Source organism: Vulpes vulpes, chromosome X (genome assembly GCF_048418805.1).
Source record: "Vulpes vulpes isolate BD-2025 chromosome X, VulVul3, whole genome shotgun sequence".
Classification (NCBI taxonomy): domain Eukaryota; kingdom Metazoa; phylum Chordata; class Mammalia; order Carnivora; family Canidae; genus Vulpes; species Vulpes vulpes.
In genome coordinates, this window is record NC_132796.1 from 68500801 (window position 1) to 68528191 (window position 27391).

At 34.4% G+C, this 27391-nt stretch overlaps 1 pseudogene; it reads left to right on the forward strand.

Moving 5' to 3' along the window:
* The window catches only part of LOC112911661 (large ribosomal subunit protein uL11-like), a 45000-nt pseudogene extending 19715 nt beyond the window's left edge, over window positions 1–25285 (forward strand).
* Window positions 25286–27391: the final 2106 nt, after the last annotated feature.

Consider the following 27391-nt stretch of genomic DNA (forward strand, 5'->3'; position numbering starts at 1 on the left):
GTGTTCAGGATGTTTTGAAAGTAATCTAGGTAAGTTGGTGGGACCAGGTGAGTTGAGGATCCCTACTCCTCTGCCATCTTCCTGTGTTACTTTTTAAAGGGTTCAGGTATGTAATAAATTAAAGCAGTAGTCAATGTGTCTAATGATATCATTGGTCTACACATTCATTTTTTTAACACTCCTTTAGTACTTCTGATGAATGCACTATAAGTATTTTCCTTGCATTAAATTGATTAATATAATAAATAAGATCCCATATCTATGAAAATATGCATACATGCTCACATTTTTATATTCTGTATTTCATTATACCAAGACATCTGCAAAAATCTATTTCTTCTTCACCTGCCTATCAAGGGCTGGATTAAGGATATATAATTGATGACAGCACTTGCAAAGCATAGAGCATTCCTTGACAGCTACTCTCACTTCAGTTCTTTCAGAACAAGCCTGGAATACTGATTTTGATTTTTTTTAAAGTATTGTGAAGGAAATGTACTTTTAAGTATTTTGCTTTAAAACCTGAATGTGATTATCATTATTATACAAATATATGTGGCATTACTGACATATTTAAGTTTTCAGTACATAATGTACACTCCTAATTTAGAAACCTAAATTTATTTTTAAGAGCTTTCCATATTACCTTGAAGCTTGTGTCACATAAGCTTAATGGACTCACTCAGCTTTGTGATGGAGAGAATCCACCAGGTGGATAGCAGTAAGCTCATGAGCTTTGAAGGGCTTATTTTGCTAGACTGCAACTTCAGCTTACTGTTTACAGTTGCACTATTCTGCATGCATTGATAATAATACCGCAAAGCTGTGATAATACTCATTGCAAAATGAAAATCTTTTGCCCCTGCCCTCCCCCTTTATTTTTTAAATAAATACAGTAAGATGAGTTTTAACTAGGCGATGCTTGAATTAAACTGACAAATCCAAATGCCTGAAATTTAGTATTGCATTTCTGGATTTCATCTACAGTATATCAGCATCAAAATGTCAGTGACAGTAAGTCACAGCCAGGAGAAGTTCCTATGGGTTTTGGAACTTTCAGTTCAGGTCATTGCTGTGTTATCTAGCATAGGTCAGAGGAACAGGACCCATGAGGATGGAGAGACTTAAATTCAGCATTTAAATATTCCCCCAAACTAGGAATTTACTCTGGTACATGAGAGGAAGAAAGTATATCTTTAAAAGGAACATGCATTTTTTTTTCAAAGAAAGAGAAAGAGAAAAAGCTAGTGAGATAGATTAAACCAGAATCCATTTTAGCAAAATAACATTCAACTGTCTGTGCTTTGAGGGTGCAAATAACAAAGACTTCGTTTACTTAGGAGAAATATTAAAGATATGTCCTCTCTCTCCTTTTCTTTAGAAAAAATAAGCTATTCAATTTTTGATTCATTTAAATATGCTTACTCCTTTCATTGTTTTTAAGTATTTCTGCTTCTCTTATGTCTCTGAATGCCCTCAACAGGCAGTTTAAACCAAACTATTTCAAATGTCTACATACATGTCTCTACTTATGTAAATTCCAAAAGGATGCTATTGAGAATACAAACTGTGCAAATAAACTGTGAATCATTTTTCAAAATAGTAAATAGTATGAAAATTTTTTTCCTACTCTGACGGATCACACTTGGTTAGTGAAATAAATAGCAAAAATGTATTCAGAAAGCAACTCTCAATTAGAAACTGTACCATCACTTGCTATAGTCATATTCATGGCAGCCTTTAAATGAAGAGCTCTGTAAAGTTATTGTGTGGGTAGGTTGAGTTCTGCATTGCAGCACTGCATGAGGAAGGACACTCCTATGGGAACAAACTGACATTACATAACAATGTAACTACTGTCAATATAGCTTTGGGCATATGGGGAAAGAAAGGAATTATGGCAGAGATCACATTTCACCTTATACTTCTTAGAACTATGAAATTATATTGAAAATGAAATGGACAAATCCCAGATCATTGATTCTGTGGGAGTCTTGGCCCTTTGCTGGAATGATGGTGAAAAAACCTACTGCAGTAGGTTGCATTCCCTTGGCACCACACTTTCTTGATTCTACTTCCTTTTTCTTTTCTTTTATCCTTTCCCATGGGAAAAAAAAGGAGAAAGAATCATTTGGGTGAGAAAAAACTCAATTGTAGGTAGACAATATTGATGGGGAAATTATTGTTTCATTTTCCCAATGTAAATGTTCTTGACCCACCATATTTTAAAGGCGGTAAAACAAAAGCAAGTAAAACAAAGCAAACCCCTACTGCCCAGAAGAAAATATCATTTTAATTAAAGTCTTATATTGAAAAGAAGAGTGTATTGTAGAAAGCACTGGAGGGGAAGAAAATTTAGTAAACACAATAAAACATGAATCTGAAAAAATCATGGGGTTGTTGGGGCATGGAAAGAGTGGGATGGTTACAGAAAAGATAACTTCAACAAGCAAAAGAAGGAGAGAACCAGGAAAAGGAAAAGAATAATGAAAGGAAGACCATAGATGTCAAATAATGTTTATTTCTTTGGCTGGGACAGGGTAAATTATACTCTCAAATCAAAACACTTAGTGCTTAGTATTATAACTTCCGCTAAACATAAAGAAAAACAAATTCTGCACATAGTTTTTCAGGATAAAGAATGAAGAGAGAAAGAAGTTGACAATTTGTTAGCAATTAAGTAGCAATAGTTACTTATTCTTGTAGGCAGAGAACACCACTAGGCTTAACCTCTTAAAATAGAGCATTTTGCTACTTTTGGAGAAATACAACACATTCACTTTATGCTTAGAAGACATGAGCATGTTTGGCACACTGAAACATCCATCCTTCTTTGCATTAGAAAAAAATGAAAACTTGAAACTATAATTCAAATGTGAAGCCATTCTTCTAGGTATTTTCCTTAGAGTACAAAGTACATACCAGTGCAGAGTGAATTATGGATCCAGAATATGACAAGCTTGATCAAATTTGCAAGAGGGATGGAAAGGCTATACAATAGTATAAGAAAGTTTCACTTTCATCTCAAGTATAAGAAAGTTTCATTTCTTTCATCTCAGGTAAATAATCCAAAGTAGCCACAATATACTTGTTAATAAATACATGAACAAGAAAATGTTACATTCATAGACATAACCTTAGATAACAAATTCTAATCCACATTCTTTTGATTCTCACAGCCATCCCGGGAGGTTTGCATGACAAGTTATATTTTCTCTCTTTTAAAGACAAAGAAGCTAAAGCTCAGAGAGCTGGAATAATTTACCCAAGATTAAAGTATAGAAAGTTGCAACTGAAATTCCAGTCTCTAGATCCAGGTTTATTACTTTTCCATCAACTATACTGCTCCTAAAACTACGGGAATTGCAATTAGGTGAAATTGAGTGTGGTTATCTTTATTTTTAAAAATATTTTATTTATTTATTTGACACAGAGAGAGAAAGAGCACAAGCAGGAGTAGTGGAGAGGGAGAGGCAGGTTCCCTGCTGAGCAGGGAGCGCGGGGTGGGGGTGGGGTGGGGGGGGCAAGGCTTGATCAGGGACCTGGGATCATGACCTGAGCTGAAGGCAGATGCTTAACTGAGCCACCCAGGTGCCCTGAGTGTGTTTATCTTTAAATCTAAGCTGCAGATTTAGAGCAGAATTTAGATAATATATCAATGCTTCATCAATTTTAGTTTTCTCTCTCAGGTCACTACTTATCTGAATGCATCATCTTATCCTTAATCATTCACAGCTCCTAGCAATATTCTGCCACAGATATGCAACCAATGTTCAATAAATACTTATTCGGTTCAATTACTACACAAAAAGCTTATACTTAGTAATCCATCTACTAAGCTGCTAGTATTTCCATTTACCTTTTGATTTGACAGAAAGACTCTAGAATTAAGGAATATGTGATGTTAAAACCACTCATAAGATACATCAATTTTATTTCTTCTCTTTTTTTCAGAGATGAACTATAAACTCTTTTTATCTTTTAAATTCAGCAAGCTACTCATACATTCAAGAATATTATTATAAGGATCTCCTGATATTATCTCAAAACCTATTAGCTGCTTTTTGGGCTTAAAATGCAAACATTAAAAATTATATCTGGAAACAAATATCTCTATGACAAATGTCTGCAATACTGGAAGTAGGAAGAAAGACAGGTTAGAAGCAAGAGTTTATGTATGTGCATATTCACTTTTTTCTAATCCAAAAAGATATATCAAACTTAAATTCAAGGCTGTTTTTTTTTTCTTTTTGTTTTTAAGTGAGAGCACTTATAAATGCAATTAATTTTCTTAAAATGTATCAACCAAATTCAAATCATTTAATCCAAAGCAAAACATGATTTTGAAGGAAGCAATATCAAAATAGAAATTCCATATGATTTTTCTTAGATTTATGGCTATTAAATGAAATAGAAGCCAAAAAACAGTTTGTTAATTGTAGGGAATCTTATTAAATTTTGCCTTCTGAAGTGGTATTGGCAGATGAGAAATGTCACAAGACGTTGTTCATGTCTAGCACTTCTGTTAAAACCAAAACAAACCACAGCAAAAATCTCCTGTAAAGTAATGTGAGAATTAATTCTGAGATGCTGTATCAAAGGTGTGGCAACTCCTTGTCACTTCTTAGGTACCATGTTTTATTGTTAGCATAGGAGAGGAAGAGAGCTACATGAAATGCTATAATTTAGTGCTAATATTTATTTTTCTATCTTTTGCACAGGATTAGAACCTTTATGAAAGAAGTAATCGTAGCTAACTTGTTCTCACTTTTATCTCCAATACCTAGCATAATGCATGACAGATGGCAGACAATAGACATTTTAAATGAATAAACAATATCAAGAGAGAATAAGTTTGAAAGTAGAAGAATGCTTTACAGACATCCAGAAAATATAAATATCTAAGTGAGCACTGAAAGAAAATTTCTCTTACAGAAAATAGCCATTGTGCAATAAACAGGAATGCAGTAAAGAGCCAAGAGCAGGTCACCCCCTTATACTGTGATTAGTTGGCTCATCAATAGAGAATAAATTTAATCAGTTGAAAAAAAGTCTATCTTTCAGGTAAAAATCTGGAAAAAATAGAAGTCATAAGGAAAGGATGGAGAAAACCTGAACAGAGAAAGGAAAACAAATGTGGATACTTTGATACCAAAGAAGGCAAGTCACAAAAAGATAATTGATATCATATTATTGCATGTTCTGTAGTCTTCTGAGTTTACCAATCATTTCATTGTCAGTAGTTCTCAAAAGGCTTGTAAACACTAAAGCTGCAACCTCTCTGGCAGGGATAGAAGTGTGTGTGTGTGTGTGTGTGTGTGTGTGTGTGTGTGTGTGTGTGTTAGAGGAGTGGAGGGGTGAACAGCCACCTACATTTCAATAGTCCTTAGGTACATCACTGTGTAAGCATATCAGCCATAGGACTTTTTTTTCCAATTTGAAGAGTTGTAGTTATAATGAAAGAACAAACTGTGGTACGCTGTGATGTCTAAAAAATAGTAGATATGTTCACAATGCTGCTGACACATCAAAAGAGGCTTATAGCCAACAGTAAAGCTTTCTGGAAAGTAAAACAATGACTTAGGAGAAGGCTTCTTTGGATTTTAATTCAACAATCAATTTTGTGGAAAAGTGGTCATGCTATACCCACAGGAGATCAGACTGTTGTAACATCTTTTCTTTCACTTTATGAGAAAAAGGAAAATGACCAAAATTCAGTCCAATAAAAGTAATTTTTCAAGAAAGTGAGTTCTTGGCTTAAGTACTTTTGTGATGTTATTTAGCTATTGAATATACATCTGTAGTCATGTATTTGACAATGATAACTCCAAGTAATTAGTAGGAGAGTAAATTATGTTTCATATAATCTTATAGACTGCAATACATTTTGGAAAGTATCCATCTCATAAAAAGAAGTTTAAACAAAGTCATTAGTCCTTACAGGGTTAGACAAAAGTTATTTTGAAATCCACTTAACCAAGCCCCAGGAATTCTGCATGATGTCATATATACTACTTTCAGTTGAACAGTAACCAGCAAAAGTTGGATGATTTTAGCCCTTATGAGAGGGATACATCTATTTTAGTCTACCATTGTCATCTTAGTGGCACTTAGTCATCGAGTATAAAATCTGATTCAAGGGAATCCCTGGATGGCTCAGAGGTTTAGTGCCTGTCTTCGGTCCAGGGAATGGTCCTGGAGTCCCGGGGTTGAGTCCCACGTCGGGCTTCCTGCATGGAGCCTGCTTCTCTCTCTGCCTGTGTCTCTGCCTCTCTCTCTCTCTCTCTCTCATAAATAAATAAAATCTCTAAAAAAATCTGATTCAAGAAAACAAAATAAAGACACCTGATAGCAAGATACCAGGGTAAGAATTACTTTACATATGTTCTGAAGTGTGAAACACTGCAATCCTAGATTCTCTCTTAAAATATTACTACAAATAGCTATTAATTACAAGTTCTTTTTAACAGAGCTCATACTAACCAGATATACCTCAATGTCCTCTTCATTAAACAGTCTTAGAAATATCCTAGTTTATGTGCTCCTTAATGCAAGTTTTTTCATAAGACTGTAGTCAATTTCTGTATTCCATTTTCATATGTGAGCATTATTTGAGACTATTTTCAACCAGGGGAAAAATTCATAATACACACTAAGATGAGCTCTCTACTTTGTTACATATTTATAGCTTATGAGATTAATATTCTGAACAGATCAGTGGCATAGCATCCATGTAAATACGGTGGGAATAAATTTTCAGATAAACATGTGCCTAGAGTTAGAAAATGATGATGCAAAAGTATTAAGACATGTTTCTTGTGGCACCTGGATGGTTTAGTTGATTAAGCAGCCCATTCTTGATTTTGACTCAGGTCATGATCTCAGAGTCATGGATCAAGTCCAGCATCTGGCTCTGTGCTCAGCAGGGAGTCTGCTTGGGGTTCTCTCTCTCCCTCTCTCTCTGGCCCTCCTCTAACCTCTCAAGTAAAAAACAAATCTTTAAAAAACAGGTTTATTTCATTCTGTGGTCTTTCTTTATAGTTCAAGTAGTAGAGTCTGAATAGAATAGACTAAAAGACAATCTTTAAGAGTTAGCAAAATTTTATAATTATCAACAAATTTGAGATTAGTTCTCTTTATTATTATAAATGAAAGTAAAGCACACTTATCTAGAATAAGGCTTCAATGTTTTTTATTTTTTTTCAATGTTTTTTAAATAAACAAAATTTGAGCATATTAGTTTTCTTTATTATTATAAATGAAGGTAAAGTACACTTACCTAGAATAGGACTTCAATGTTTTCTTTAAATGCAATGAATTCTTCATTCTGTATGCTTTTGTGTTTGTAATGTTTCCCTCAAATAAAACAGATGAAATAGGCATGATCTCTAGTACTCTGAAAGTCTAAATATAGCTTAATCTCTAATAGTTCAATACATTTAATGAATTTTATCTAAATTATTCCCAAAATCCAATCCTCAAACTTTCAAATTTATCCACTAAAAATAACACAATTTTCATGTGCTCATCCATTTAACACTTGTGCTATATTTATTTGGTCTTGATTCCTCAAGTGTATGTCTTTTATGTTTTAATCATCCACTCCTTATTGACACACTACTGGATTCCTTTCTTGACAGTCTTAAAGAAATGTGTTGGGACGCCTGGGTGGCTCAGTGGTTGAGCATCTGCCTTCAGCTCAGAGCATGATCCTGGAGTCCCAGGATCGAGTACCACATCAGGCTCCCTGCATGCAGCCTGCTTCTCTCTCTGCCTACATCTCTGCCTCTCTCTCTGAGTCTCTCACGAATAAATAAAGTCTTTTAAAAAAAGGAAATGTGTTTACTTTAGGCATCCCAAAGTCTATTCTTCTTTCTTTTAAACTAGTTCAGATGTAGAAAGAAATTGAGAATGGTTAACTAATGCAGTTTTCAGGTAAATTACAAGTAGTCCTTACCTCATGTATAGTGTTTTCTGTGGTTGGTCAGTGGCCATTACAAGATGAAGGAGCTCTGACTCATTTGTCAAAAGAGGTTCTATATGGTTTATCCAACTGAGCAAAGAGAAGCATGTGTCTGGGAGAAATGCAAAAGAGGAAAATATATAATTGTCTGTTTTCAACTGCTGGGCAGGTCTGGAGAGTTTGGAAATAAGAGTTGTTTCCAATCTATGAAGTTCAGGGTTTGTAATGTGTGGGCATAAATTGTGACAATGTGAAAAAACATTCCAAATATTTTGAAAGTGCTCAAGGAAGCATAATTAACTTCTTTCATGAACGGAAAAAATTTTTTTTTTCTTCAAACTGGCAACCCAGTACAATTGATGGCATGTGAGGTTTAAATTATAGCATTAAGCAGGAGTCTATCTCCAACATGCACAATTGCTGTAGTTCACACTTGAGTGTAAAACTGGGAGAATATTATAGCCTTCCTGTATTGTAAATGCATATGTTTTTACATAATAAGAATTTATATTCATATGCATTCATATATTCATCCCTTAACACTTTTCTGAGATTTTTTTTAATTTGGGCACTTGCAAACGTAAAATGTTAGTGGGTGCCTGGATAAAGGAAATTTTTTTTTTGTTAGGAAAAAAATACTTTAATGATTCTAAAATGAAGTTTATTCTCCTTTTCAAAAATAAATGACACCCTATAGGTTACTTTAGTGAAGGAACAAGGACTTTCTAGAAAGGTCTTTCCTATTAAGCTAGTCAGTTGCATGGGACATTTTTAGTTTGTTTCTAACTCATAACTTATCCTGAACCTTGGCAGAAAAAAAATTACTATCACTATATATTCTATTTAAAAGAACAACCTTGGGATGCCTGGTGGCTCAGCGGTTGAGCGTCTGCCTTCCGCTGAGGGAGTGATGCCGGAGTTCCGCGATTGAGTCCCATGTTGGTATCCCTGCGAGGAGCCTGCTTCTCCCTCTGCCTGTGTCTCTGCTTCTCTGTGTGTGTGTGTGTGTCTTTCATGAATAAATAAATAAAATCTTTAAAAACATTAAAAAAATAAAAGAACAACCTTTATAGGTAGATATGATGAGAAAAAAAGATGTGTTATATGGAGATACAGGAGTGTTCATAAAAATAGTAAAATGCTAGGCACACTAGTGTTAAAATTTAATTGGCCATAATTTTATTTTATTTAAATCCATTTACTTATTTTTACTATTTGTCGCTTAAGTCCATTTGCCACAACTTTATTTTGTAGATGTGTACCTATGTTTGTAAATTAGATCGCCTGTAATTTTCATTTCTTGTGCAATTATTGGTTAAAATAGTTCTAAAACTGAGTTGGAGATTTGAACTCATTTTCAAACTCCTGACAAGTTTGTATATTATAGTAATCTTTAATGTTTGAGTAAAATACTTAAAACCATGTCATTATTTTTTTGTTAATAATTATTATTGTGCTTATATGTAGAAGAATACGTATTTAAAAATTATGTTCAGTTTCTTTACTGGTATATTCTGATTTTCTATGTCTTTTAGAATTACATACATCTCATTTGTGTTGCTTTCAACTTAGGTAGGGCCAAGAGCTTGTTTACAGTCCTTTTGTGGGTATTAAAAATCAAATCCTCTAGTTAGTATGATCTTTTTAAAAGTTTACTCCATGTTTATGCATCCCATGCCCATTCTACCTAGCCCATGGTACGTGGCTGGCAAAGTATTGTTTTGTGTACTTATCAATCTACCTTTTAGTTTCTTTTGGTACATAGGGATTTCCTTTTGTTTCTTGGAAGAACAGATATTTAAACACGTATTTTAAATTTTGATTATCTTTTATCCAGTCTTCTTAGGTGTTTGTAGTATGAAAACTCCCATGTAGCTTAGTCTATCAAGGTTCCAGAATTGTTCTGTTATAACACTGTCTCAGTACTGTTCTTTCCTTGGCTCACTTTCCTGCCCTCAAGTCCTGAATCTGCTTTAGTGAAGGTCATCTGTGACCCCAATGGATTCTTTCTGTCCTCATATCCCTACAACATGATCTGGCATATAATCTGTACTCAGTAAATGCATGTGATGTGAATGAATCTTATTTAACATCATAGCATCATTTGCCACCTCTACCTTTCATGTATTTTTTTTTTAATTTCTTTGACTCTCTTAACAAAGTTAAGAGAAACCAGAGGGATTTCCTTTTACTTCTCTATATACTCCGCCCTCTCAGATTTCCTCTTTTTAAATGTATCCAATTAAGTGTTATTCCTTCCCAAGTAATTATTCTCTTTCTTTGCAGCTAAACCCACTACATTCTCTTCAGTTTTCACCACATGTTGCTGGTTTTCAAGTCTTTATCTCCAACTCAGATTTCTTTCTTGACATTCAGACTAATATATAGAACCGTCTGGTAGGTGGATATCTAACAGGTAACTTAAACTCACACAATTTAAATTGAATAGAGAATTTCCCCTTTAGAATTTACTCTTCTTCCTCTATTTTCTATTTCATTTCTCTGAGGTAGGATTTTTTTGGTTAAATTTTTAATTTAAATTCAATTTAGTTAACATATACTGTATTATTAGTTTCAGGGATAGAATTTAGTGATTCATCAGTTGCATATAACACCCAGTGCTCATCATAACAAGTGCCTTCCTTAATGCCCATTATTCAATTACCCCATCCCCCCACCCACTTCCCTTCCAGTAACCCTCAGTTTGTTTTCTATGATTAAGAGTATCATTTGCCTCCCTCTGTTTTCATCTTATTTTATTTTTATTTTCTTCCTCTTATATTCATCTGTTTTGTTTCTTAATTCCACATATGAATGAAATCATACGGTACTTGTATTTCTCTGACTGACTTACTTCACTTACTAGTTCTATCCATGTAATTGTGAATGGCAAGATTTCATTCTTTTGGATGACTGAGTGATATCCATTGTATCATCTTTTACTAATTCTTTCCCTCACATTGCCTGCCAATCCAAACTGATCTGCAAATCCTGTGAATTACGTCTCTTAAACATCTCTCTAGTCTTTTTCTTTCTATTTCTATAACCATTGCTTATTTAGACTCTTATCATTTTATACTTTTATTATGGAAATGTCCTCATCTCCAACCTCAGTTTTTTAAAATTTTTTTTTTATTAGAGTTCAATTTGCCAACATATAGCATAATACCCAGTGCTCATCCCATCAAGTGCCCCCCTCAGTGCCTGTCACCCAGTCACCCCCACCCCCCGCTCACCTCCCTTTCCACCACCCCTTGTTCGGTTCCCAGAGTTAGGAGTCTCTCATGTTCTGTCTCCCTTTCTGATATTTATCATTTGAAACACTATTGATGTTTTTTAATTAAAAAAAATTTAAATATATCTAATGAAACTGAAGTTCCCTAACAATATGAGGAATGGATTGAATCTGAAATATGTTTCAAACCCAACAGGCTGCCAAATTAAATGTTAAACTCTGAAAACCTGATACCTGGTAGACATCCAAATCCACTTACCTGTTTATTGAAATCCCTTGATACCATAAATCCTGTTTAACTGATCTCTATTTCATTTTCAAGAAGAGGTATATTGCTGCTGTTTGTTTGTGACAATGAACTGCTCCATAACACATTCTAGTAAGCGAATGCTATATACTGCTTTCCTTTCCAATCCTGAGCTCATATAGATGATGTGGGGAAAATTATTTTTTTTCTTTCATGCTTTTAGCCATTCTGTCAGATATGTTGTTTATAGAATTAGAGCTTTTTCCTTTCCTTTTCCACTTTACCTTTTCCTTTCTCTACAGATTTTGCTTTGACATAAAAAGGAGATATTAATGGAACACTCAGTTCTTTCCTTGCTCTTCCATTGGTCTTTGACAATTGTGTGCATAGTCTTCTTTCCAAGGACTTATAAGGACTTTACATGGTCTTCACTAATGAACTGTCACTAATGAACCTCTATACTCTTTCAGGATAGCAAATACATTTTCCATCACTCCTGAAACGTGGAACTTCTGACTCTGGAGGTTCTTATTGGCCTTTGTCTTCTTTCTCCATATACTGTCCAAAGTGTTGGCACTTGACAAGCAAATATGTGCTTATTTCGAGAAAACGAATTGGCTTTTCTCACCTAAGTAAATGACCTTGTTATTTATAGCTGCTGTCTGGATTCTATTGTTTTTAATTTTTTAAGTTAAAAAAAAAGTCTTCTTTACAGTTAAATCTACTTGAGTTTTCATTCTCCTACTGCTTTCTACTTCCTACTAGGAATAAATGGCTGTTTTCTAACATCAAATTATTCTGGACACATTTTTTAGTAATATTTGTGGAATTCTAAATGTCTCCTGATTGTCAAATATGTGCATAATTCCCCAGCCTATATCCAAACTATGAAGGAAAAATGCATTGGACTAGTTCTCACAATAAATTAAAATATACATATTGTGAGAGAAAAAAGAGTAATGAATTTTAAAAATAGCATCCAATCTTGAGGGAATCATGTTTTATAAATATAATAACCAAATATTACAAATATTATTTATCATTTTGTTGTTTTGATTTATTTGTTTTCAGGGCTTTGAACATTAGAATCAGCTTTAAAAAGTTAGAGTAAGTCTTTTAAAACTGTTTTCAGAATCAACCCAGGAAAGGTGTTGAGTCACAGAGAACACATCTTTTCACCTTTTTGTGAATCAGGATAAGTCAGCTTGACTGATTCACTGTCTGACCACTGGACAAAGTATAAATCATGTAGGAAAATGTCATTTGAAATGTTAGTGCACTTTAAAGTCATCCATTGAATTTTCAGTGTGTGTCTATATAATCTTCAAAAATCCTCAGCAACGTGGATGGAACTGGAGGGTATTATGCTGAGTGAAATAAGTCAATCGGAGAAGGACAAACAGTGTATGTTCTCATTCATTTGGGGAATATGAATAATAGTGAAAGGGAATATAAAGGAAGGGAAAAGAAATGTTGGGAAATATCAGGAAGGGAGACAGAACATAAAGACTCCTAACTCGGGGAAACGAACTAGGGGTGGTGGAAGGGGAGGAGGGCGGGTGTTGGAGGGGAATGGGTGACGGGCACTGAGGCGGACACTTGACGGGATGAGCACTGGGTGTTTTTTTGTATGTTGGTAAATTGAACACCAATAAAAATTAATTAAAAAAATAAAATAAAACTTGATGAAACTGAAAAAAAAAAGCAAAAGTGAAGGAGAAATAAAAAAAATAAATAAAACGCAGGTGTAAAGCAACGAACATGTAGTCTTCATTATCTCTCTTTATATTCAGGCCTATGTCAGACGACTATGGTTAAAAATTAATGCATGAAATAATGCAATGAAATTTTTGCTATATCTGTTTATCAGATGGAAATCAATTTAGCAAACATTGAACTCCTTGCCTACTTCACTTTAAAACAAATAAATAAAAGCCAAAAGAATTTAAACAAAGGAGAACCACAAGGAATCTATAGACAGTGGCAAAAAAAAAAGTTGTAACTAACATATAAAAATAATGTCAGTTACTAGGATGGTTATTTTTTCCCCATAAGAAGAGCTCAGGTACTGTATTAATCATGTTTTGGCACCAAATCAGAAGACAGTTTCCTAAACATTTGCCATATCATCAAGAGATTTCCATTTCAACAGTATGTTATCAGACTATATTTAGCCAGTGATGTCCATACTGTATGGAAAGCAGGTTAACAACAGAGTCTGAAATACTTATTTTAAATTTCTAAAATCAACTCTGAATTTGAATGTTTTATAAAGTAAATACAAAAAATATGAGGCAGAAATTTGTATAGATGATAATTAATAGCCAAATAAAGTAATAACTCAATGTGGTAAAAAATGGTGATTATTATAGCTAACATTATAGAAAATTAAATGTGTGATGCTACCAAACATTTCCCACCAAAGAAAATTTAAGGAGAAATTATAATAATTTTCCAAACATTTGCTGAACTGTTGCATACAATATACTATGCACCGTTAAATGTCATTAAAATGTAGTAGTTCAAAGTCTTTAGGGTTTTACAAATTTTCCAATTTTAAAATACATTAAAGTAACAATATAAACCAATTATAAAATACCTATTATTTTAAAGCAATTAAGGTAGAAAATCTACTTCTGTAAAGACAAGAAATGAAGTACTTGGCATCCATTAACTAATGCCACTACTTGAATGCAACCTCCACCAGGAGAGGGCCTTAGTGCATTTACCACTGTATCCTCAATATCTAGGAGAGAACCTGGCCTACCAGAAGCACACAACCAATATGTGCTGAATTAAGGCATACATCTAGAGTTGATAACCAAATTAAATGTCTTATGACTGAACTCTGAAACAGATCAGTGTAAAAGGAAATACTTTGAATAAACTGAATGAAAATCATTGTGATTTACAAATACTTCACAAAGAACTAGTTTTCCAAACCCATATTTATAAGATACTTATGCTTTATACACAAACTACTAAAAAGATGGTTGTCTATATTAGTTTGCTAAGTCTTCTATAACAAAGTACAACAAACTAGGTGGCTTAAACAACAGAAACTTATTTTATCAAAGTTCTGGAGGCTAAAAGTCCAAGATTAAGGTGTCAATAGGGTTGGTTTCTCTTCAGCTTCTCTCCTTGCCTTGTTGATTGTCTTCTTCCTGTGTCTTCAGATGGTTATCTGTCCATACATGCTTCTGTCCTAATTTCCTCTTCTTATAAGGACATCAATCATACTAGATTAGGGAACTCGTTAATGCCTTTATTTTAACTTAATTATCTGTTTAAAGGCCATATATCCAAATGTAGTCACATTCTGAGACACTGAGGGTTAAGATTTCAACATATAAATTTAGAAGGGGAAAGATATTCTTCAGTTTATAACGCGGCATGACACAAAAGATGGAGTAGGGTTACAAGACAAATGAATAATGTATAAAAATCATAAAATATAATTTAAATTGTGAATCACTTGCTCAATTTTTAATGGCCACAAAGATAAATGGAAAGATAACAAAAGGCAATGTACAATGACAAAGTAGCAGAATAAATTATACTCATAAGTGTTAAAGTGACTTGAAGGGAAAAAAAAAAAGACATGTACCATAGGTATCAAAGAATGTTTCTTGAAGTAAGAATCTTTTGTTGTTTGTTTTTTAGGTCAATAGTTCCTTAATAAGGGCTCCAAAGTTCTCAAAATGTTAATATTTCTACAGGAAATTATCAACTTATTTCTTCTCAACCAAGACAAATCTATTAAACTGTTTATTCCCATGGAGTTATATCTACAATAAATAATCTAGCAGATGGCTAATACACTGGCAACTCATGGTAGTATATTAAGATTTTAAGGAATTAGATGGGTCTTTTTTGGATCCTCATAGAATTTGGTACAGAATTGCATACACCAAAAGAACCTTATTATAAAGTTGTGTGATAGTGATACTCTAGTGTCTGAAGTAAGTAGATAATAAATGTAAGAGGACAAAAAGCTTATATATAATGAAAAAAATAAATTCCTGATTTTACACACTAAAAGCCAAAAAACTATATCATTTTCTAATTTTTATTAAATTGGATGAGGGTGAAGTTGGAGCCTTTAGCTGGCTTAGCTTGGTCATGTTAATTTCAGAAAAAGTGCTTTATATTTATACTAATTTAATTCCCCTATAATACATAATAACAATAACTATTTGTTAGATTTCCTTCTGTTAAATTATTGTTATAGAAAGGATAAAGGTGCTCCAAAGGTCTGATGTCAACTAAACATGAAGGTTCAGGTAGTTTTCTGAACAAAAAATAAACACATTCTGAAGGTAAAGAGTAGTCAGATAGTAAATAGACAAAATGTCTTATTTTGATTCATAAAAAGGTAAAAAGGTGTGTTTCTGTTGATCTACACCTTCTCTTAGGTGATTTTGGAAACATTTTTCAAATACTGTTGTGATCTTTTTAGACTGAGTCTAAAATAGAAAATTTTAAATCAAGGAATCACAGACTCTGGTGAATACTGTTTAATTGGTTTATCTTAAATATCAATGGCCAAATCCTTCTTAGTCCTACCATGTTCCTAAACAAGATGTTAATCAAATACTAGATTTTTTTTTTCTGAAGTCAAAATATGAAGCCTGAAAACCAAATTATCTGTGTTATTTCAAATACTGAAAACATTATGACCTTTAGGGATCCCACTCTTCCACGCATTTCCTCAAATGATAACTTTGGGGTCTAAATCTATGATCATGCTTCTGGACTGATCCAGTGAAGAATAATTGACTCTTGCATTTGAAGTATAAAGCATTTTATTTTCTTCATTGGAATACCTAGAAACCTATGGAGCTTCAAACATCAACTTCTTGGACTGAGGGGTGGAAAAGAAATTAGGAAGCTTCTGTTTTAAAAGTCAGGTTAAACTACTTAATTTGGAAAGCCAATAAGATGCGTCAATAAGGTGAATGAGAATAAATTCTTCCTACCACTTGTAGCAGGCCTTGCCTTTTGAGCTCTTTTTAAGAATCTAGATTTAATCTCTAATTATATACCTCAGGGAATTTATAGCCAAAATAATTCTGAGTCCAAACAAATGCAAGCTGTCATGGTGGAGCATGAAGTCAGGCTTGTCACAAGAACTTGGGTTTGCAACATTAAAAAAAAAAAAAAAAAGATTTCTGGGGAAGTAACTTAATAGGCTCTAATCCTCGATTAAACCTCAGTTCAGTAAATTATCTTTACACCCTCTGGCTGCTTAAACTAAGGTCAATCTAAAATAATAAAAGCAGAAACTACACTAAAATAACATTTATTCATTAATCAGTTTGTTAGTTGGTAATGTTGAGACTTGTATTGAATAGAACATAAAACCAGTAAGATTTAATGGGAAGATGTAAGAGGGATGTGTTACATAAAAGTCTGAAGACATTAGAGTCATATTTTCTCCTCCATCTCCCTCACATTCCACGGCTTATTCATTGGGAAATGTTGTTGTTCCATATTCAAAATATACCTGGAATTTGACCACTTTTATCACATCCACAGCTACTACCCTACTCCTTGCCCTCACCATCCCCACCAGCAATAGCCTCCCAACTGGTATTACTGCTTCCCTTCTTATTTCTCTGTAGCCTATTTTATATTTTTATATTTTTTATTGGAGTTCGATTCGCCAACATATAGTATAACACCCAGTGCTCATCTCCTCAAGTGCCCTCCTCGGTGCCCATCACCCAGCCACCACATCGCCCCACCCACCTCCCCTTCCACTACCCCTTGTTCATTTCCCAGAGTTAGGAGTCTCTCATGTTCTGTCACCCTCTCTGATTTTTCCTACTCATTTTCTCTCCTTTCCCCTATAATCCCTTTTATTCTTTTTTAAATTCTCCGTATGAGTGAAACCATATGATGATTGTCCTTCTCTGACTGATTTATTTCATTCAACATAATACCCTCCAGTTCCATCCATGTTGAAGCAAATGATGGGTTTTAAATTAAGAAACCAAAATGATCTTTTAAAAGTGAGAATCAGATCATACCAGTCTTCTGTAAAGCCAAAGTGTTCACAACAGCCAATGAGGTCCTATATAATTTAGTCCTCATGATCTCTCTGACCTATTATATTATTCCCCCACTTATTATTGCAGCTCTAGTCACACTGGCCTCTTTGCTATCCTTTGAATATGCCAGGCATGTTATATCTCCTTAGGGGCTTGTTTCTTCTGCCCAGAGTTTTCTTCTCTCAATATCTATTTGTCTAATTCATTCACTTTCTTCAAATCTTTGCTCAATGTTATTTCTCTGTGAAACATTACTTGATTGCTGCAAACCCCACCCTGCCTTGTTCTTGTAACCTTCCTTTTTCTACTTTACTTTTTTTCTTGACAGTGCTTATCATTTTCTATATACTATATATTTTCCTCATTTATTTTATTTTTTTTGTCTCCCCCCTACTAGAACATAACCGCCTCAAGGACAACAATCTTAGTCCGTTTTACCTCAAACAGTATCTACCAAAGAGTAAGCACTCAACAAATGTTGAATGGCTGACTGAAGGGAAAAGTAGATGATGCTGATGGAGATGGTAAATCTGTGTGATACGAGGAAGGTTCTGAGAAAACATGAAGTCATTGGATCACAACACACCTGTAAGATGTGTAGTATACTCATTTTACAGAATGACCCAGAGATTGAATGTTTGTCTGAGGTCACACAGTTAATAGTGCCAGAGCTGAACTTTCACATATGTCAGTAGGACTCCAGGTCCTATGGTTTCATATCAGATGGTGCTAAAAGAAAGTTACTCAAGATAAAGTTTATCTGTAAAGAAAAGCCAGATGAGGTGATATGACCTGGTACCTAAGATTCTATGTTAATCAGAAGTAAAAACCCCTGAAGGGGAAAACAGTTGTCAAGGTAGAGGAAAGAGATCCTGACAGATTTTCAGGGTGGTGACTATAGCTACAACTTATTTAGATTCACTAACCACTGCTTAGAAATTTGGAGAGTCCAGAAAGGAGGCAATGCCTCAGAAATCCTTGAATAGGAGCTTTACTTGACCCTGTTCTGCCTTAATTAAATTCTTTGTGGTAACTGAAAGTTGAGACACTGGCTCAAAGCAATTTCTTGAAGTTCCAAATAGAATTCAGACCTAGGGTATCATGCCAAGATCTATCTTTCAGGGAAAGGAGTCCTCAGCACACCCCTAATGGAACTTGAAGTTCTTTAAGACTTGACAAGTTAGAATACTTTTCCATGGAAATAGGTATCACTTCATGTCTGTACCCACTGTTATTTTGTGATTTATTGTTAAATGTGACTTCATGAGATTGGGCCCACTCAAATTATGTTATAACTGTGGGAGCCAGTGTTGTTCTTTCCCTATTTAATGGTCCTGCCCAATCAAGGATTTTCATGCAATCTCCAACAACATTCCAATGTCACAATCATCTCCACAACCTTTCTGAGCAAAGGGTGTTGGTGAGCTCTAACAAATGTGATAGAACTCTCAGAAATACATGGACTATTACAGAGATACTTAATTTGTGGAACATGAGTCATGATTCTGTTTGTTGGGATAAACAATTGTGATGAAACAAAAAATCATGTTTCTCATTGAAGTGTAAAAAGGAAAACAAAATTAAAAGATAGCTTTATCTTTTGCTGTATACCAAGTCATCCTGAAACTTAGTGACTTAGAACAAAAATTATTTATTGGCTCACACTTTTGTGGGTCAAAAATACATACACCTAATGCATTGAAAGACATTCCTTCCAAGCGTTAAGTATCTATTGAACAGCCCAACCTTCTGTCAGAGCATTTAGGTAAGATATAAATTGAAGGAGAAGGTGAATACTACATTTTGTTATTTCTCCTCATGTGGTCATTCATCCTCAATATGGCTTGCCTAGGCTTTTTCACATAGCAGTGGTAGGGTTCTTAGAGAACAAGAGTGGAAGATGCAAATTTTCTTGAGGACTAGGCTCAGAACTCACACACTTTGACTTCCGTGACGTTGTGATCAGAGCAAGTCACAAGGCCAACTTATATTCATAAGGTGGGGAAATAGACTCCACCTTTTAAAGAGAAGAGCTAAAAACATTGGCCATGTTAATCTATGAAATATATCTACTTCTTAGACATCAGAGATAATAACTTAAAATCAGATCAGGCAGGAATTGAAATGTTATATTAAGAAACTTAAACTTTACCCTGAGGTAAAAGGGGAAATACTGGAAGGTTTTGAGTGGAGAAATTGATATGATTAAATGTATGTGTTAGAAATATCACATTGACTAAAGAATGGAGAATGAATTCGAATAAATTCAAGAACAAGTGTGAAGGCAGTAGTACTGTTTAGAATCATATTATGATGGTCTATGCAAGAGGTGGCTTGATCCAGTGTACAGGCTATGAGATGAAGGAAATATACAAATTGAATATATATATATATTCAATAGATAAGAACCATTAGGATCCTTGTGAAGATGGCAGTGAACATAAGTGAGTAAAGAAATCAAATAATAATGATGGAACTTAAAATATTAATTTGAGGTTATAACTTTAGCTTGTTTGCATTTTGATTTTTTCAGGCCCTATACTAATATTTAAACTTGTATGGATGATTTCCTATTATTAAACAACATTATCTTTGAAGTTGTTCAATTATAATATTTATATTATTAGTTAATGTATCACTAATATAGTAGAGTGCTTAAATATAATCTTATTCTATAACACAGATAATGTACATTTCTTCTTGACTATTTAGAAGCAGAAAATAGGTATGTGTTCTACCTGCTAGTATTTTGAGTTAAATAGAATATCCAGGTCTTCATAATGAGCCAACAAGAACAACTAGAATTTTTCTAAAATGAAACCAACATTCCTCTGAAGTTTAGATTTCTCAAGAAATTAACAATGTTCATTAATAAAATTAAGCATTTCTATTTTCCGTGGTTGTTACAATTAACATTCTGTACCCTGTTACACTCCTCACAAAGTAGACTTAGGTTTTACAACCAATACAGTACTGTTCCATTCAGGATCACTAACTTCATACCTTTTAATAGTTGTAGTGTGGTGTTCTGCATGATGGTTTGGTTGCTAATTGGCTTCTTACAAGGTTTTCTGCTGAGGTATAGTTTCAGGAGATAGCACTAGTTTATTCTAAAACCAGAGGATGACATCTTACTCTCCTTGAGGTCTTTTTTCCTCCCTTCGGTGCTTCATCTTTGCCCAAGGGGAAAACCTGCATAAATGGAAACACTTCTATGCATTATATATCCATTGAACAGCCCTACCTTCTGTCAGAGCATTTAGGTAAGATATAAACCAAAGAACAAGGTGAATACTGTATTTTGTTATGCAATTACTATCTAATTTTCACATAGACTTTCAAGTCTAAGTGATATTCGTATCACTTTTGCTTTTATTCACATTTATCATTATAAAAGGAAAGTAAGGATTTTAAGATGTTGGTTTCAGAGAGGGAGGAGGTGTTGTGAAGTCTTATTACCTTTATATGTGCTAATATAGCAAACACTTTCCTCCATCTAGCAATAAGAAATACAAAAGTAATATCTGTTAAAGTTGAGTTGAAACTGAAGTTTCACCTTCAAGTAAAGTTTTTATCTCATCTTAAACTTGAAATAAATCTTAGTAATACCCTCCATCCCTACAACAAATTAGCTCACATTAGAAAGCCAACTAAATATAAAACAGCTGTGTGCACATCATTCTGCTTGATTGTACATTTCAGTTCATAATATGAGTAGCCTTGTATGCAAGCTGAATAATCCATACCCAAAGGGTATTTTGGTTGGTAGCTGATAGATTTATATTAATTGAGAAAGTTTGAGAAGTAGCTCCCCAAATTACAGTAATGAGAAACAACCATAATGTTGCACATTACTGATTACTTAGCTACAAAGGAAATATTACTTCCCAAACCTGATTTACCCTGGTACTAAAATGTATGTTTATTTCAAATGGAAAAATTAAGGAGTACTGGTTTTCAGGATAAGACTGCAAATTATTTCTTTGAGGATCAGAGAGGAATATTTCCAAATGCAAGTTTAGTTCAAAAGTGAACTGATATCATTTCTGAGCTGTCATTTAGATTTCACTTGATTGTAATTTAGAAGTCTATTTCACTTAATTTTAATTCTTGATTTTAGCAGTGACATTACGCCTATAAAAGCAGGTTGGAAGAGGGGTGGCTTAACAGAGCAGAGTTATCATACCTTTTACAACTATAGCACCTATCACAGTGTTTGGTATATAGTTGGTGCCCAGTAAATGTTCATTTTTATTGATGAATGACTACATCAGTGTCAAAAGAGACTGGGATTTACAAAATGCACGATAATTTTGAAAAATGGTTACATCTAACAGAAGAATTCTACAGATAAAGTATGGGGTAGTTTAAAAAGAAATCCAAATTGAAAATCAGGACAAGGCAATGCTTTAATAGTTAAATGATCTTGGTCAAGTTAAGTAACCTCTTTGTGCCTCAGCTTTCTCATCTTTGAAATAAAGCTGTCTATACATGAAAGGTTCTTAAAATAATATCTGACATATGTAATCATTAAATTGATATCAGTTATTGTTATGATAATCATGAATACATATTTCATTCTAAACTCTTTTATTAATCAGAGTCTAACCAGAAAACATAAACAACTATAAGTACCTAAAGCAAAGGGAATTTAATGTAGAAAATTTTTACACAGGTTATGAAAGATTTCTAAGAAGTTAACAAGGAATGATGAAGCAATTGAGAAAATAACAAAAGCAGAATTTTGCTACAGGATTGGACTCCAAGGTCAAAGGTAGAAGCAGATGTAACTAGAACTAGAATCTCGAAGTCAGAGCCACTTAGGCGAATCTAGAACCATGGCAGGTTTCTACAAAGGGAACTGGAATCATGGACACCAAAAAAGAGGGAAATAAATACTATGGCTTTGCCTTGCTGTTCTCCATTATCTAATCAGTGACTTCCATTGTTCAAACCCATATAAAAGCTAGTTTACAAAAGAAACTTGGAAATGCCACCTATAGGGGTCAGCATCTCATGATACAGAGTAGAGCAAGGGAAGTATGAGAAATGGATTTGAGAGCCGATAGACCAAGGACTTGTACAATCCTACATTGGTTGTTTCCTTGAATTATTACTCTACAAGTCTCTCTCACTAGACTATAAATATCTTTGACAATACAGTCTGGGTTTCATTCTTTTTTTGTGCTCCTGACCCCCTTCTCCTGTCAATATTGTGCTTTGCACATTACAGGTGTTTGTTTGTAAGTACTGGTGAAAATTTTTCACATAGATATGAATCTCTTAACTTCTAGTACGTGGTTACTTTTTTCCTATGTGAACAGAGGATATTTATCAATTATGTCTGCTTTTCTTATGCAAGATATGCCTTTTTACGGAGATGCAAAGCTGACTGCATAATACCACAGCTGCATGTCTGCACTGATTAAGAATTAGCAATATATGCAGACTGGCTGCTTGAAGCCCCGTGTTTAGAAATCCTACTTATTTGTTGAATTCTCTAATTTACTCAGGGGGTGGGGGAAGGCTCCTTTACTTCTGAAATAAAGCAAAAGAATAACATAATTGGTATGTCTAGTATAGAAATCAAATGCAGTAGCTTTCACACTTGTCATTTTTTTAATTCTTTTTTTATTGGAGTTCAATTTGCCAACATATAGCATAACACCCAGTGCCCATCCCATCAAGTGCCCCCCTCAGTGCCCATCACCCAGTCACCCCCACTCCCCCCCACCTCCCCTTCCAACACCCCTTGTTCGTTTCCCAGAGTTAGGAGTCTCTCATGTTCTGTCTCCCTTTCTGATATTTCCCACTCATTTTTTCTCCTTTCCTCTTTATTCCCTTTCACTATTTTTTCTATTCCCCAAATGAATGAGACCATATGTTTGTCCTTCTCCGTTCAAATGGTGGGTATCTGTCATTTCTAATGGCTGAGTAATATTCCATTGTATACATAAACCACATCTTCTTTATCCATTCATCTTTCGATGGACACTGAGGCTCCTTCCACAGTTTGGCTATTGTGGACATTGCTGCTATAAACATCGGGGTGCAGGTGTCCCGGCGTTTCATTGCATCTGTATCTTTGGGGTAAATCCCCAGCAGTGCAACTGCTAGGTCGTAGGGCAGATCTATTTTTAACTGTTTGAGGAACCTCCACACAGTTTTCCAGAGTGGCTGCACCAGTTCACATTCCCACCAACAGTGCAAGAGAGTTCCCCTTTCTCCACATCCTCTCCAGCACACACTTGTCATTTTACCAACAGTAAGAAATACTTTTTATATTGTGACCCTATACACACAGACATACAGACACACAATTGAAACAGATGTTTGAAAATGTGCCATATAATTTATTCCAAATTGTTTTTAAAATACTGGTTAAACCCATCAAATTGATTTCACAACGCATCAATGTGTTACAATCCACAGTTCACAAAACACAAGTCTAATAGGATTATGCCCTTGGCAGAGATTGGAAGTTCATGCTATCTTAAGTTCCAAGCCTCTCCCTTGGTAGAGGTAATAAAAGTGGGCAGAACCCTGTCCATCTATAGGTGGAGCCTGAAGAGCCTGAGTTCCAAGACCTAGAGTAAGGGCAACAGCCCCACCCTCACCCTTCCACCTCTTCCTTGCCTACTGTCTGCCTCAGTCACCAGCTCTAAGCAATTTGGGCAAGTGAAGATTTTGTCTGTAAGGTAGAGGGGATAGAACACTGAATATAACATTCAATTATGTTTTAGACATTATATTTCTGAGTGTTTAAATTCCTTTAACCAGTCTCTGTGGAGACTAAAACTTTCTTTTTGTGATTCACACAGCAAATCATCATCTGGCCCAGACTGGGGAAGCATTCTTTATTCTGTCAGATCCTAAAGCAAAAAGTAAATAGACTATCTAGAAGTCATAGTGGAAAATATGTTCAATTCAATTTGGCAATCTATTATTGAAAAACAAGAAGGATATCATTATGGTAAAATCAAGGACTCTTCCCTTTTGAATATCACCTCAGTTTCTGATGGTTCACAAAATTACATTTTTAAGTTCTGTTTTCTCACAAACTTCAGAATTTTTATCAAGCTGTCTGAAAACAAAATGTTTTTGCTCCCTCAACACAGCTGGCAGATCTGAGAGTATTGTACATAGCTGGCCAAATGTCAAAAGATTACATAAAGCATAATGCATTTTATATGGCTTTAAAATAAGAGTTTTCCTTTTGGCTTTTGGCTTAGAAGAGGCAAAGGTGCAACTGTCTTCCATCATCCCAATTTTAGGATATTCTGACACCAGCCATCTCCATCCTATCACCTAAAATCAATCCAAACAAGATCAAAGTCACATACCTGAGGTGCACCCTTGGGGAAGTTGGTGCCACATCTGCCCTGGCCCCAAAGATTGGCCTGTTGGGTCTGTCTCCAAAAAAGATTGGCGATGACATTGCTAAGGCAACCAGTGATTGGAAGGGTCTAAAGATTACAGTGAAACTGACCATTCAGAACAGATAGGCCCAGATTGAAGTGGTACCTTCTGCCTCTACTATGATTATGAAATCCCTCAAGGAACTGCCAAGAGACAGAAAAGAGCAGAAAAATATTAAGCACAGTGGAAATGTCACTTTTTATGAGATTGTCAATATTTTCCAACATATGTGGCATCAGTGTTTAGCCACAGAACTCTTTGGAATCATTAAAGAGATCCTGGAGACTGCCCAGTCTGTGGGCTGCTATGTTGGTGGCTGCCACCCTCATGACATCAATAGTGGTGCAGTGAAATGTTCAGCTAGTTAAGAACCACAAAGGAGAATACTCCAATAAAGGATCATTTGACAAAAAATAAAATAAAATACTCAATTAAATAAAGAAATAAAAAATATTTAGGAAATATGAATGTAACTCCATGCTATAGAATCTTTTAGAAACTTCATCATGAATTCTCAGGTAAATTCTGTAATCAGTTTTTAGTGCTGGAGCACAATTATCCCCTGCTCATTGTCATCCCAGTTCGTATAACAAATATACTCATCCTAACCAGTCTGGGATTGTATATAATTCACAATAGACAAACTTATCACATAGGCACATGTCCACTACTTCAGTGACCTTTATCTGCATATAAAATTTGACTTACTGTCTTCAAGACAAAGTCAACTCCTGAAATAGCTATCTATGCTTATGGAAAGAAAAAAAAGGCACTTAGATAAGCTTAAAAATATTTCTGTCTTTGGAATATAATCAAAAAATACCTGAGAAATAAAATGGATATCCATGGGTAGTAGCACTATATAGTTGGGGTCTGGAGTCTGGTTCTAATTCTGGCTCTGTCACTTAAACAGATGCATTGGGAAAATTACTTCACTAATCCTCATTTTCCTTATCATGTAAAATGAGGCTAATAAGAGTGTAACTCACAGAGCTATTGCAAGATTAAATGAGATTATATTTGGAACAGGACTTAGAACAACGCTTGGAATATAGAACACCTGTCAATAGAAAGTATCAATGATAATAAATAGCCATGCTATAATTAGAATAATGATTATTATTAACATATACTTAATTTTTCATGGCTCAGCCTTGAGCTTTTTGTCTCATCATATGATTGTTGGTAGCCCAGGACTCTGCTAGAAATCTAGATAAGCCAATGGAATTGTACTAAGAATGAAACACATACTCATATTTATATACTCATATTTATATAAGATGGAAGTAGTTCCTTACATCACTTCATTCATAGAGATTTACCCTAAAAATCACCAAATAACTGGCCACATTTTGAAAGTAGCTTTACAGTGCAGCTGAATAACAAAGAATTGATGCATCCATTTTAATCTCTATCCATCCTTTCTTGACAGGATCAGTTATCCAGTGCCATTCTCTGTCTACCCTGTCACATCAGGGCCTGTAGAACATGAGTACACAGTTCTTATGGGAAAAGCCCAGTGGTGATAATGCTGAAGTGCCATATGTGAAGATGATATAAAATCAAATGTAGATAGAACAAAACAAACTGTGATTGTCACCTCATGCAATGCAGTAAATGCAATGACCTTTTAAATCTGTAAATTAGTCCCTGAACTCTCGCATTAGGCAGATTAGATAAATTTTCTTATTGAGAAAGCAGGATCCAAGTTTTTGTTGACCCAAACACAGAAGTGTGCTTCTAGGCTCATGTTGCAATTCAACATTACAGGGAATGAAATTCAAGTAACAACTCTTCAAAGGATGGTAACTAAATAATATTTGCTATTCTATGTGCTCACACATATATGAGCAAACTGAAATAACCTGAAAGTAGCAACAAAGGGTCTTACCTGAAAAATCACTTATGGTAGTTTTGAGAACAGAAAACTGTATCTTGATATGGGACAGTTTCCATCAAATACAGCTGTCATTCTATATGTATGTGAGTATATAGATATACTCACAAGGGACATTCTATCTCTGTGTTGGGAACACAGTTATTGGAGGGAAACATTAAAACCATATGATTGCCTCACATTCTGCTGGCATTGTAGTTCTTGATGTAGAATAAATCTTACCATTACCACAAAATTATTTTGCTTTGAGTTAAGCAGATCATTTGAAGGAATTAAAAATTGCATTTTATGTGACTTTCAGAATATCCTGAATTTGGACATAACTTAAAACTTTATATGAATGAAAATCATTTATATTTTCTACATCAGTACCCAAATTGTGATTCTTTATGTTTAACAGCTGAAAAGTAGGTAGGAAGTTAAAAGGTGTATCAGATAGATTCATAACGAAAAAGATTAACTATTACTAGAAATAATAAATTATTCGATGTCATCCCTTGTATAGACATCACAACTGCCCTGATAATACAGCACTTTTGAAAAAAAAAGTACTGTAGTGATAATAAACAACAAAATA